Source organism: Pinus tabuliformis, chromosome 6, assembly GCF_031772625.1.
Source record: "Pinus tabuliformis cultivar Carrire ecotype Pingquan chromosome 6, CPIR1, whole genome shotgun sequence".
NCBI lineage: Eukaryota > Viridiplantae > Streptophyta > Pinopsida > Pinales > Pinaceae > Pinus > Pinus tabuliformis.
Window position 1 is genome coordinate 196,922,657 of NC_142292.1, and position 13,916 is coordinate 196,936,572.

At 41.5% G+C, this 13,916-nt stretch overlaps 1 protein-coding gene across 20 annotated transcripts in view; it reads left to right on the top strand.

Annotated features, from left to right (window-relative positions):
• Positions 1–13,916, top strand: part of LOC149258140 (uncharacterized) — a 393,208-nt gene that overhangs the window by 119,868 nt on the left and 259,424 nt on the right. The window lies entirely within an intron of this gene.

Here is a 13,916-nt window from a genome sequence, read left to right on the forward strand (position 1 = left end):
GAAGGGAGATCACACATGAAGAGGATGAGTTCCAAACGACTTCAAATCCTCTTCTATTTATACTAACGTGTAGATGATGAATAGACACGACGTTTGGGCTTCTTGAGCCTACGTAAGAGCTGGTCGGCTTTATAATAATTACATAATCAAAATAAATTCATATCTCCATAAATACTTATCGGAATCGGATGATCTTTAGATCAATCCTACACCTCTCGACGAGAGGGATCCAATAAAAATATCAGCTGCCATAAATAAGCTGACCCACATGGAGTTTTGCCCTAGTTGCCAATTTAACACTCCCTCTCAACTAGGGGGAACTCCATCTGCTGATCCATATGTCCGACTGTACTATCTTTGCCATCAGTGCCCTGCACTGCTCTGCCCATCTTTGCTCAGTTCTGCTGGCTCTGCTCTACTCTACACAACTCTGCTGGCTTTGCTTAGCTCTGCTGGCTCTGCTGGCTCTGCTAGCTCTGCTCTGCTCAGCTCTGTTGGCTCTGCTAGCTCTGCTCTGCTTTGCTCAGCTCTGTTGGCTCTGCTCTGCTCTACTCTGCTCAGCTCTGTTGGCTCTGCTAGCTCTGCTCTGCTTTGCTCAGCTCTGTTGGCTCTGCTCTGCTGAACTATGAAGAAGAAGAATTGATCGAGAATGTCTCATACCATTCTCCACTGACCCGAAGTCAGACTCAGAGTGCGTACCACTGGTCCCAGACCAGTCTCAACTGACCCAAAGTCAACGTCATAGTAGGTACCACTCCTATCACTGGTCCCAGACCAGTATCGCAGTCTTAGAGAGTGTACCACTGGTCCTAGACCAGTCTCAACCGACCCGAAGTCAGCGTTATAGTATGTACCACTCTCACTGGTCCCAGACCAGTACTGCACTGACACGAAGTCAGTCTCGGAGTATGTACCATTGGTCCCAGACCAGTCTCAGCTGACCCGAAGTCAGCGTCATAGCATGTATAACTCCTACCACTGGTCCCAGACTAGTATCATTGATCCCAGATCAATGGAGGATATCCTAGCGCAGGGAGTACGGTAGATACAACGATGCGTCCATCGATACTACTATGGTCCCTAACTCAATGTTACCTGGGAGCGGGAGCGAAAGCGGGGAGCGGGAGCGACATTTTCAGAAGCTCCCTGTTTGGGAGCGAATTCCGGAGCGTTTTTTATATAATATATATATATATATATATTTTATATTTTGATACATATATGTCAACAAAAACATGTAGAATAATGAATTAGATATAAAAAACATAAAAAAACATAGATTGAACCATACAACAACAATCATCTAGAAGTTATAATCTTCATCAACCACGTCCACAAGTTAGTAACATAGTAACATACAACATATTGAGTCTCATGATTCATCAATCTTAAAGTTTCAAGCTTTCAAAATTCAATATATAACATTTATCATCATTGATCACCAAAGTTGTACTTGTAAGCTAAGTGTAACCATTACAACAAATAATATCTAACATGAAATGAAATGTTATAAAATGAAATGAAATGAAACAACTTTCAACTTTCATGATGCTTCATATTCATAATTCATTACTAATGAGTTATAATTTCCAACTTCAAACTTAAATTGTCATATATTGTTTAAAAAAATATCATAATAAATATGAAAGAGTCAATAGTTATAAAAGCTACTAGAAACTAGAAAAGAGAAGTAAATCGATTATCTATTTCTTATGCTTGGGCCTCTTGCCACCACGAGAAATGTCTAATTTTTTAGTCTTGTTGGAAAATTAGGATCTTTGTCATTAATATCCCCCTTTAAGCATTAATATCCAGAGGTATCTTTGTCATTACCTCTGTATCTGTATAGGGATCTTTGTCATTAATATCACCCTCTAAGCATTAACATAAGATAGAACAAGCATAGCATGTCAAGTCAAGATTTTGTTTGAGTGATGCGTACATTTTTAGCAGGGTCATGATAGAGGAGTTCGACAACCAATGTCACTAACGTCAAGGTACATAGAGGGATTGGTGCTCTTGATTAAATACGAGTTCCATACCCTAATACATGACAAAATTCAATGGAAACATTGCAATCCTCCAATCCTGAAATCTTGAAAAAACTGATAAGTCTGCTGGATTTTGAATGAAATCTAAAATTCTACTTTCTCCATATGAAATCCAATGAGGCTGGAACCACTCTCAAACATCCTGAGTCATTTCATGGTAATGTTAAAAATTTAAGTAAAAGGATGAAGAATTTAACATTACCATGAATAGCATATCAATACTAGGGCCTAGACTTGATCATTAAGCTGCCCCACTAAAAAATTATTTGTTTCTTTAAAAAAAATTGCATTTCAAACATTACTACAAAAAAAAAATTGCAAAAAAGGCAAAATGCTCCCAAAAAGGCAGGGAGCGAATTTTTTTTTAGGGAGTGCGCTCCCTAAATCGCTCCCATTTCGGGAGCGATTTCAGGAGCGCGCTCCCTACCCGCTCCCGAGTTGCTCCCGCCCGGAGCGTGGATTGGGAGCGGGATCGGGGGGGGGCACTCCCCCGCAACATAGCCCTAACTTCATTTCCCTGCTCATTGATCAGATGAGAGGTACTTCCCATGAGTCCTAGACTGCATGGGTAGGATGCCTCGACAGGAGAACTTAATCAATCCTGTCCTCACAGGAGAACACATTAATCCTGCTACAATCGCCATGGAGAACACATCAATCCAGGTTGCCATGGAGAACACATCAATCCAGGCCTCACAGGAGAACACATCAATCCTGCTACAATCGCCATGGAGAACACATCAATCCAGGCCTCACAGGAGAACACATCAATCCTGCTACAATCGCCATGGAGAACACATCAATCCAGGCTGCCATGGAGAACACATCAATCCAGACCTCACAGGAGAACACATCAATCCTGCTACAATCGCCATGGAGAACACATCAATCCAAGCCTCACAGGAGAACACATCAATCCTGCTACAATCGCCATGGAGAACACATCAATCCAGGCCTCACAGGAGAACTAATCATCCTGCTACACAAGAGAGCGAATCATCTTGTCCCACAAGAGAGTGAATCATCTTGTCCCACAAGAGAGCGAATCATCTTGTTTCACTGCGTACCACCAGGGGAGGGTGAGTCACCCTGTGGTCGTATGTTGCTCCAATAGAACTGCAAGCCCCCCAAAGCTCCTAGAGCTCAATGTATGCAGCATGCAGGACCCTTTTACAAAGGTCTCTCGACGACTCCAAGTCGTTCGGGAAAATCACAAATTTGATCTTACCTTAGGGCTCTGTCCTGTACATCATCTCAGTGTGATGGAGCCTCCTTGATCATCGACTTACCATATCCCAGATAAGGCAGTAATTGATGTCTATCTGCTGGAGCAATTGTCAAATACGGGATTCCTCAATAATCGAATCCCATCTCTGGTTGTCACAGAGATTCACAGTGGTATTCATCATGTGTACAAACAGCTCACTGAAGAGCTTCATCAACCAGACTGCCTCATAGAAGGCCATACTATCAGCAATGTATTCTGCCTTGGTGGTGCTCAGAGTCACCGACTTCTGCTTCCTGCTCATCCAGGATATCAAGACAGATTCCAAACAACACTGAGAAGTGCTCTAGTGATCCTCCATACTTCCTGCCCACTCATCATTCGAATAATCATGTGGTTTCATATTTCCGGCAGTGTATCTCAATTCATGAGAGATTGTGCCCTGAAGATATCTTAGAAGATTCTTCGCACCAATCCAGTGAGGCTCAACCAAATATGAGCTCACCATGCTAACTGCAACACAGATGTCCGGACGGAGGTTCTCCAAGAACATCAACGCGAATGAGTTTATGAAACTCAGAGGCATTTCCCAAATCTGGTTTGACATCATTACCATATAACTTCTGAAAGTTAAGATCCTCGAGGCAGTCACAAGCTTGCATCTTATCTTCCCACATTCAGAATCCAACTCCCTCTGTCTCCTATAAATGAGAAGGTCTGCACCTGTCAGACATAGGTGCCGGTACGAGAGGTTTATCATCCACAACCTTCGAGTAATGGTTTGGATCGGTTTCACTCTTAGTGAATCTCAGCTGCATTAGACAGCTATCAATCCTCTCATATTATGCCTGAGGTGTTTTTCTTCAAGCCATAGAGGGCTTTCTTCCACCTGTATACATGAGATTCCTTGATCATGATTCTCAAACTCGTCGGGTTGTTCCAAACCTGTGAACCTGCTGCATGAGGGGAATGGTCCCCTTATAATATTTTCCTTCGGTACATTTCGGACATGTACCTTCATGCTTCTTTTTGAATTCAGGCATCCTAGTCACCATCTGTCTCACAGAGCTCCGGTGCTGAGTCAATGGACATGGTCCCCAGTGGACTTCCTGCAACTTGATACAACCCTGAACTCAAAAACATCTTCAAAATATCTATTTTCAAACACGTACCTTTCCATCGATAAGTGCCACCTTGTAACCTTTGACTTCCATTTTCGAGATGGACATCAGGTTCAATCAGGTACATAAAAGAGATTTTGGGGTTCCTTGCTTTCGTGGAAGAGTCGACCATTGTCTTTGATGACCCGCATCTCTGTCATTCAGGCACTCCTTTGCATAAGGGCCGAACTCATAGCCAAGACATCTACCTTTCCTTCCTACCCTTAGCTCTGAACTTCCCAATGAAGTGATGCCATCAGAAATTTTGCTGCGCCATTCTAATAACATTCTCTGCTTCAACTTCACCCTAGGTGAATTATGAGGAACCCATTTATCCTTTTGTCTTGTCCCAACTGTATTTGGTGATTGCTCTTTCACTCTTGCTTGGGCATTGTCTTCACCTCAGCTCTGATACCATGTTGATTTTTGGTATGTTCTATGCTAGAGCAATTTATTTAAATTTTCACAGTTAGCAATCACATCAGCATTACGATAAACTGAAGATAGAACATAAATATAATATGCAGAAGACAAGCCAAGACAAGAGGACACAAGATATGGCACAAGCCAGGGACAAACCCCACAATGTGTGGGGAAACCCTTTGATCAAATGTTCTTTTATCTTCAAAGTTCAGCAGAGAAAGAGAGAGAGAGAGAGAGAGAGAGAGTACAATTACAACAGAAGTCAACACTTTGACTTGTCTAGATCTAAGCATAGATCATCTTCTATAATAATGAGATCAGTTGAAGACATTCTGCTTCAACTGATTCTCCAAGGTGACTCCTTTACCTATCATCATGCTGCATCTGGTTCTCTTGTTGTACCACTCATACTGCACCATACTTCACTAATCACGTTTATCATCATGTTGCCCATGTCCATGATCTTATCCATCATCATGCTACCCTCCATGTCCATGATCTCATTCAACTTCAGGCTACTCATATCCATGATCATGCTGCCCTTCATGTCCATGATCATGCTGCCCATATACATCACTCACAGCTGCGTCCTTATAACTGCACCTAATATAGATATTTATTGCCATAGCTTGCGTATATATACCTTGCAATTGCCTCTATGTATGTATATTGTACTGCAAATTTGCTTGCGTATATGAGCCTCCATTTACCAACATTTATGTGTTTCATTTTCAGTGTATACATGTTTCATTTTCCAGCGTATATATATGTCTCATTTGCCAGCGTACATTTGCTGTGGATTTACCAGTGTATATGAGCCTTCATACACAATGTATTACTGTCCATTGACCAGCATAGCATATAACTCATACACAGCGTATCACTCAGCGTGTATATGAACTCATACACAGCATATCGCTGTTATTGACCTGCATTCCTTCTGGACAACGTATGAACTGCGTGGGTGTCCATAACTATGTGTTTCATATTATGGGTGCTCTCTTGACTGCGTTCATTAAGACTTCTAGACAGCAATTCCTTGATGACTGCGGCTATCCTACATCACTGCGGCTTCTTCCGTGTGACAATGGAGCATATTAGAGCATGTGTGTGAGGAGTCTTCATTGCTGCGGATCAGTGACCAGCGTATTAGGCTACAGTGGCTAGGTTTGAGATTTCCTCACTGTGGCTACAGCAGTTAGGGCTTCACTGCAGCTAGAGCTGTAGTTTATCACTGCATTTATATTACAGCAGCTACCTTCATATTACTACAGCTACCTTCATATCTGCGGTTACCCTTCGTGAACTGTGTGGACAACGTATTAGAATCAGCGTTTAGAGTATGGTAAAATATCCTTTAATTGCGGCTGTGGATAATATACCCTTCTTCTTGCTGCGTGTTGCTTCTGCGTTTAAGATCTAGGGCATTATTTGCACATAGGCCAGCGTATCCTTTATGTGTTTTTTTTTCTCTCCAAAAACCCAAGACATGGAGGGGAGATCACACATGAAGAGGATGAGTTCCAAATGACTTCAAATCCTCTTCTATTTATACTAACGTGTAGATGATGAATAGACACGACGTTTGGGCTTCTTGAGCCTACGTAAGAGCTGGTCGGCTTTATAATAATTACATAATCAAAATAAATTCATATCTCCATAAATACTTATTGGAATCGGATGATCTTTAGATCAATCCTACACCTCTCGACGAGAGGGATCCAATAAAAATATTAGCTGCCATAAATAAGCTGACCCACATGGAGTTTTGCCCTAGTTGCCAATTTAACAAGGGGTTCAAGCAAAACTCTTGCTGTTGTAACTGTTGTGTGTTGAGACTCAAATTGAGCTCATACTTTGTAAAACTCTGTTTTTGAAGACATAATAGAGAGGTCACCACTGAAGGCTGGACCAGGAGACGTAGCCTAGGAGTGTTGGGTGAACTCCTTATTAAATTGTTGTGTTTATGTGTGTTGTCTATTATGCTCTTTAACTGCTTCATTGTTTATGTATTTTGCAATCTTATCGATCCATTACATAAAGTAACATAGGCAAATCCATGCACATGAGTCTGTAATACCTTAATAATTGTCTTAGATCTCATCATCAGATCAATTGCAGATTGATTTTAAACTAAGATCGAGGATTACAGGTGTTGGCATTGATATTTCGCCGGTTTTATTGTTATTTTTCTTGGACAAGTTCAGTCTGTGGGGCCAAATATCATTTTCTTGCAGGAAGCCGAATTTCATATTCCAAAGGAGGCCAAATTCAATTGTTTCTAGGGCCGAATTCATCTTTCCTTTGGGGGTCAAATTTTATATTTGAGGTCGAAACATATAAGAGGAGCCGACACTCTCACTATTGCACTAGTTACTGCCAGGAGCCAAGCTTTGTTTTCTTATGGCCAAGAGAATCACAATTGTTGAGTCAAGCATACCAATAAAAATGCGACGACCTATTGATGGATCTATACGCCATGCGCAGTGGTGGTCAAATTTATGACCATTATTGACGTTGCGTGGAGTTAGGTCTGAGTCAATTGTTTGACTGGGGGCCATACTGAATTGCGTGCAAAGTCACAAATTGCTGCATCTCGTTGGCTTTATTCGTTTAATTGTTTGTAGTGCTAAAATGATTGAGGTTCTAATTGTTGTTTCACAACGTATTTGTTGGACATAATGGGGGAATCATAGTGAGCGAAGCAATGAAAGGAAGAGAGCCACTAAGGTTGTTGATAACGAATATACTTGTTCTTTGAGCCAAATCGAATGACCATCAAAGATTTGTTGCACCCCAGGCTGAATAGATAAAGTGACGTGGATTGAGTCCATTCGCCATCAGATCCTGAACAGTCACCATGGAGAGGGAATCAACGTACCCAGTCTAATTACGTGTATCATTTGTGCACGTATAAGGTAACACGAGCACCGGGTGGAGCTATAATAGTCTTCAAAGATACTCACAAATCGTGGGGGAAGAGGTCTGTCATCAACGTGGAGTCTGTTAAGCAAAATAATTGACGTGCCTAAGCAAAGAGTGCCCTGATCAACCTGTGAATCAATAGAAATGTGCACAAGGATTCAATGACAAAGTTACACGACCCAAGGAACGCCGACTATGTCACATACGATTGGACGACAACACTCTAGTTGAGACATCACCACAAATTCACATTACCATTCAGAAAATTCCTAACCAGATTTTGTTTCCAAGAAGTGAATCAGTTGTAGTGATAGTTCAACCAGGCCACAGTTTTCATAGGATGTGTCCAGTCGAATTTGTTTGTGTTGGCCGAGTCACCATTATTTGACTGAGCTAAAAGACGTGCCAAATTTGTGTGTGATCCAAGTTATTTATTCATTCAGGGTGGAGTGGTAATTACCAGAGACTGATTGACAGTGTAGAAGCCTGTATAATAAGCTATGCAAGGGTAATGGACAACGTATGTTGTAGTGATAAAACAATCAAGCCTAAATATGGTGGTGTGTCCAACACTGTGCATTAGCATGAAGCATTATGTGTTCAAGCTTGCATATGTTATACACATGAGCTTGTGATTTGAAGCCAATACCCAATCAATGGTGACAAAGCGCTCCTAAAAGGAGATGATGGTTTGAATCAGTGATAGACTCATTTCTAGAGTATTATCTCATTCCTTGGAGGTCACAGTGGCTGAGTTCAACATTGTTACAACGCTGAGTTTATGTGTCGTTTATGTGCCGTAGGTAGTCATTGTGGAGAGTTGTTAGCATATATAGATAATATCACTCCTGTCTCAGTTGTATTTCCCTTCAGTGATAGACTCATTGCTAGAGTATTATCTCATTCCTTGGAGGTCACAGTGGCTGAGTTCAACATTGTTACAACGCTGAGTTTATGTGTTGTTTATGTGCCGTAGGTAGTCATTGTGGAGAGTTGTTAGCATATATAGATAATATCACTCCTGTCTCAGTTGTATTTCCCTTTGGTGTGGATTGGAGAATTCAGTTCTCTACCATAGTAGCCCCATGACGAAATCCCTCGGGTGATTCAATGAGAGTGGGCGAGAACCCATCTTTGCCCTTGGTGAGTTCATCCATAATTCACAGGTGCACTTATTGATTCTGTAGTCAGTTTTGGAGGGTCGGTGCCACATTGGAGCAGATTTGGTGGTCAGTTTATTCATCTCAGCTATGTCTATGTAATCTCATATTCAGTGATAAATAAAGTTGAGTTTTTCTTATGAGTTTGCAACATTTTTGGTTTTCATATTGCAAATCTATTTTGTTTTTGCCACAATTTCATGGTTCCTGTTATGCAATTGCTTGGAGAAATTTATGGTAGAAAATTTTAAGCAATTTCCCGAGAAATTTAGGTAAAATTATAATCGGGGATATTACAATGGTATTAGAGTTGGTTTTCCTGCTAGCTTGAGGGTTTATTGTAGATTGATTCTAAACTAAGCTTGAGGATTACAGATGTTGGCATTGATATTTCGCTAGTTTTATTGCTATTTTTCTTGGCCAAGTTCAGTTTGTGTTTGTAGGAAGCCGAATTTCATATTCTGAAGGGGGCCAAATTCAATTGTTTCTAGGGTCAAATTCATCTTTCCTTTGGAAGTAGAATTTTATATCTGAGGCCGAAAAATATAAGAGGAGTTGACACTATCACTATTGCACCGGTTTTTGCTAGGAGCCAAGTTGTGCTTTCTTAGGGCCAAGAGAAGCACAATTATTGAGTCAAGCATACCAATAAAAACGAGACAGTTGATTGATGGATCTATACGTCGTGCGTAGTGGTGGTTGAATTTACAACCATTATTGAGGCCACGTGGGGTCAGGGCCAAGTCAATTGTTTGACCAGGGGCCATAATCAATTCCGTGTAGAGTCACGAATCGTCACATCTCGTTGGCTTTATTCTTTCAATTGTTTGTAAGGCCAAAATGATTGAGGTTCTAATCGTTGTTTCACAGTGTATCTGCTAGACGTAATAAGGAAATCATAGTGAGCGAAGCAATGAAAGGAAGAGAGCCACTGAGGTTGTTGATAATGAATATACATGTTCTCTGAGCCAAATCGGTTGATCATCAAAGATCCGTGGCACCCCAGTTTGAATAGATAAAGTGACGTGGATTGAGTCCATTCGCCGTCAGATCTTGAACAGTCACTAGGGAGAGGGAATTGATGTACCAAGTTTAATTATGTGTATCATCTGTGCACATATAAGGTAACAAGAGCACCAGGTGGAGCTGTAACAATCTTCAAAGATACTCACAAATTGCAGAGGAAGAGGTCTGTCATCAACGTGGAGTCTGTTAAGTAGAACGATTGATGTGCCTAAGCAAAGAGTGGCCTGATCAACCTTTGAATCAATAGAAATGTGCGCAAGGATTTAGTGACAAAGTTACACATGACCCCAGGAACGCCAACCATCTCACATACGACTGGACGACAACACTGTTCGAGAGACATCACCACAATTCGCATTACCATTCAGATAATTCCTAACCAGATTTCGTTGCCAGGACGTGAGTCAGTTGTAGTGACAGTTCATCTAGGCCACAATTTTCAGAGGATGAGTCCAGTCAAATTTGTCTATCTAGGCCAAGTCACCATTATTTGACTGAGCTAAAAGACATGCCAAATTTGTGTGTGAGCCAATTTCTTTATTGATTTAGGGTGGATTTGTAATTACCAGAGACTGATTGACAATGTAGAAGCACGTGTAATAAGCTGTGCATGGGTAATGGACAACGTATGATGTAGTGATAAAACAATCATGCTTGTGTCAGCGTAATGTGTCCAACATTGTGCATTAGCATGAAGCATTATGTGTTCAAGCCTACATATGTTATACACATGAGCTTGTGATTTGAAGCCAATACCCAATCAATGGTGACAGAGCGCTCCTAAAAGGAGATGATGGTTTAAATCAATGATAGACTCATTGCTGGAGTATTAACTCATTTCCTGGAGGTCACAATGGTTGAGTTCAACTTTGTTACAACGTTGAGTTTATGTGTCGTTTATATGCTGTTGGTTGTCATTGAGGAGAGCTTTCAGCATATACAGAAGGCTGTCTACATAATACACCAGATCTGAGTTTTCTGCTTCAGTCACAAGCCATTCATCCTTGACTGTGTGGTCCTTTACCAGGGGTCAAATTATCAACCAGAGAAATGCGTGCTCAGGCTCATTGTTGATATACATTTCAGTTGTGAAGAAGCACAAGTTCCTCTTCTGTGGGAGTACTTATATCACCAAGCATGTGGCTGTAGCAAAATGGGTGTAAGGAGGCCACAACTTTCCTGAGCAAGGTGTTTTTACCAAGTTTTCTTTCACTAAGTATTCATGAATTTCATCTTTTCTGGGAGCTTGTAGAATTGTCTATATGCTCCAGATTGTTTGATCTCATGCTTTATATTAAGTTTAGAGAGTGTGGTTGCTACCAGTCAGTAAGGGTTTGTCGTGAGCAAGGTATAATTGCGCTTAGGGTTTAGACAAAGTGTGTTAGGGTATTTCTGCTGGAAGTTTAAATTGTTGCCATGTCTCTAAAGTAGAATTATTGGTCGGACACTTGAGATGTATGCAACCATCCACTGTATGGTGTGATATTGTTGTCAACTGTCATGAGGGTTTGTTGGTGAGGAAAAAGCATGTTTGTGTGTTAGCTACTGATAGAAGTTGATGGATGATGTACTGAAAGCATAGTTTTGAGAGGAGGGAATATGTCTTGACATGCTAATCAAAGTCATGTATGTATGCAACCATTGCTAAGTCATTTTGATGAGGAGAGAGGGTTGAATAATTTCCGTCCTTTGTTGAAGCCAAATGTGTATTGTTGTTATGCCATGTATGGTACTAGCCAAATGTGAGAGAGCTATGTATTGAGTCAGTTATTGAGCTAAGTATTATTGTATACTGCTTTGAGGAGATTGATGCACTATTGTCAGAGTCGTGTATGAGTTAGCTTGATGTACTTGACATCATTGGGCTAAACCATGGAGGAACTCACAAAACTCTTAAATAAATTGAAAATATTGAATAATAAAAAGATGCAACATTGGACCAAAAACCCAAGTAGAACAACAAGCCATTCTTAAGAGGGGTCCATGCCCTTCTTCAGCAAGAGCAACCCATGGATGTGCAGAAGGGGCAAGAAAGCAGAGACAAATCTTTGCACTTGGGACAGGTCTGAAACACATGAGGGTTGTAGCAAAAGCCTTCTGAAATTGGAAGAACTGGATGCACTCCTTTCCGAGGTGGACTAGTTAGAGGGGAAGAAACTAATTTGGGCTCTAAAACCGGCCATGCTTGCCCTAATACAAAACAAGTTCTTGGAGTACCCTTGTGAAGGGGTCACACTTCCAATTGCCTCCTGTCTTAGTAGTATCATGATGCTGATCACACTTATACCCCCTTACAATGATGACATTATGAGGAGAGTCTTCAAGCTGATAGTAGAGACCTTGTAGGACTTGGATAACACCGTGGGTCCTACCTTTGGGAAGAAGTTCCAAATTTTGGAAATCATGGCCTTGGTCAGAACATATGAAATCATGTTTGATCTAGAGTGTGATGACTTGATTGATCAGATGTTCCAATGCTTCTTCAACATTAAGAAACATCATCTTGACACTATCAAAACAAACATGCAATCCATATTGTCTTCACTTATGGGAGGTCAGGATGCCATTTGCAAGAGCTTGCAGTCTAAGTTGTTGGCCATTTGGAGGAAGGAGCAGATAGTCTCACCTGCTGCTTATGAACTAGCCAAAAGGTTGGTTGAGCAGAACATTAAGCTGTTCAGGAGACAGTTGACCAAGGAGGAGTTGGTCAGGATTGGTAGACCATGTAGTAAGAAGGAGTTAAGGGGGAAGGGTCTTTGCTTCATCTGCAAGGAACCTTGGGATCCTAACCACTCATGCTCAAGTGACATTGAGGAGATGACAAGGGTAGATTAGGAGGAGACTCCTACTGACTTTCAGGATGATGATTCTTCTTCTATAATCAAGTTCATGGGTTTTTACGAGGATACCTCTGAGGAGCATGAATGATCGCAAATTTGTTGCAAGCAACCCATATATGCATCTCGGTGAGATGGAGGAGTATGATGAGCAGTAGATTGTTCGGGAAGCAGACTTGCGAGATGAGCAACTGATGATTCAACATGGAGAGCGCATAGAGGAGTGTGAGTCAGTTATGGAGGATGATATGCACAATGTGCATGATTGTCCATTTTTGGAGAGCCAACTAGTGGCTCATGTTGAGCCGATGAGGGAGGAGGATGAGCAGTCGTCATTTGGGCCAGCGATTGGCGAGGAGAAAATCGATGCACAAGTGGCCAACAAGGTTGTAATACTTGCAGACACTAGTCGTCAGGAGGTGTTGGAGCTTGATAGGATAGTTTTGCAGGAGCGTGGAGTTTCTTGTTAGACGAGGGAGGATATTTTGGAGATTGTGGTGCATCCATCTTTGGGTCTACCCATTGATGAGTTGCAAACAGATGCAGTGGCAAACAACAAAGCTGCAACATTTTTTAGGCAGCAACCCTCTCCAGGAGTACATAAACAGGGGTTGCAACACAATTTGCCCACTCTTGCCCATTTAGAGAGGGGCAGGATTTCTAGACAGGTCTTGTTGATTGACCGGGTAGAGCAACAAGAATTCAGCATAGGCCTGCATCAATAGAGTAGACTTGTTCCATATACATGTGTCCATGCATTGAATTGGCGAGAGATCATGAGTTGGTAATAGGTATCCTATTGGTGGTTTTTATTCAGGGACATAGTGCAACTGGGACCCTTAGATGTGAGCGATACTACATGTTTCCATTGGTAGTGGGATGTGGACTGTCGATTCATCAACTTTCAAGTAACACTAGCCTAGCATCAGCAAAGTGGGGCTGACCTCAGCTTATGCCAGAGGTTGTATTAGAGAGAGGTGATGAGTTGGTATTCTATTGATGGAGCATCATCTATGGCCAAAGACATAGCACAACTTGAGCCATGGAGCATGGACGAGGATGATTAACTATGGTGGCTTTGGGATCCAGGTGGATCCATTGATGGCGGA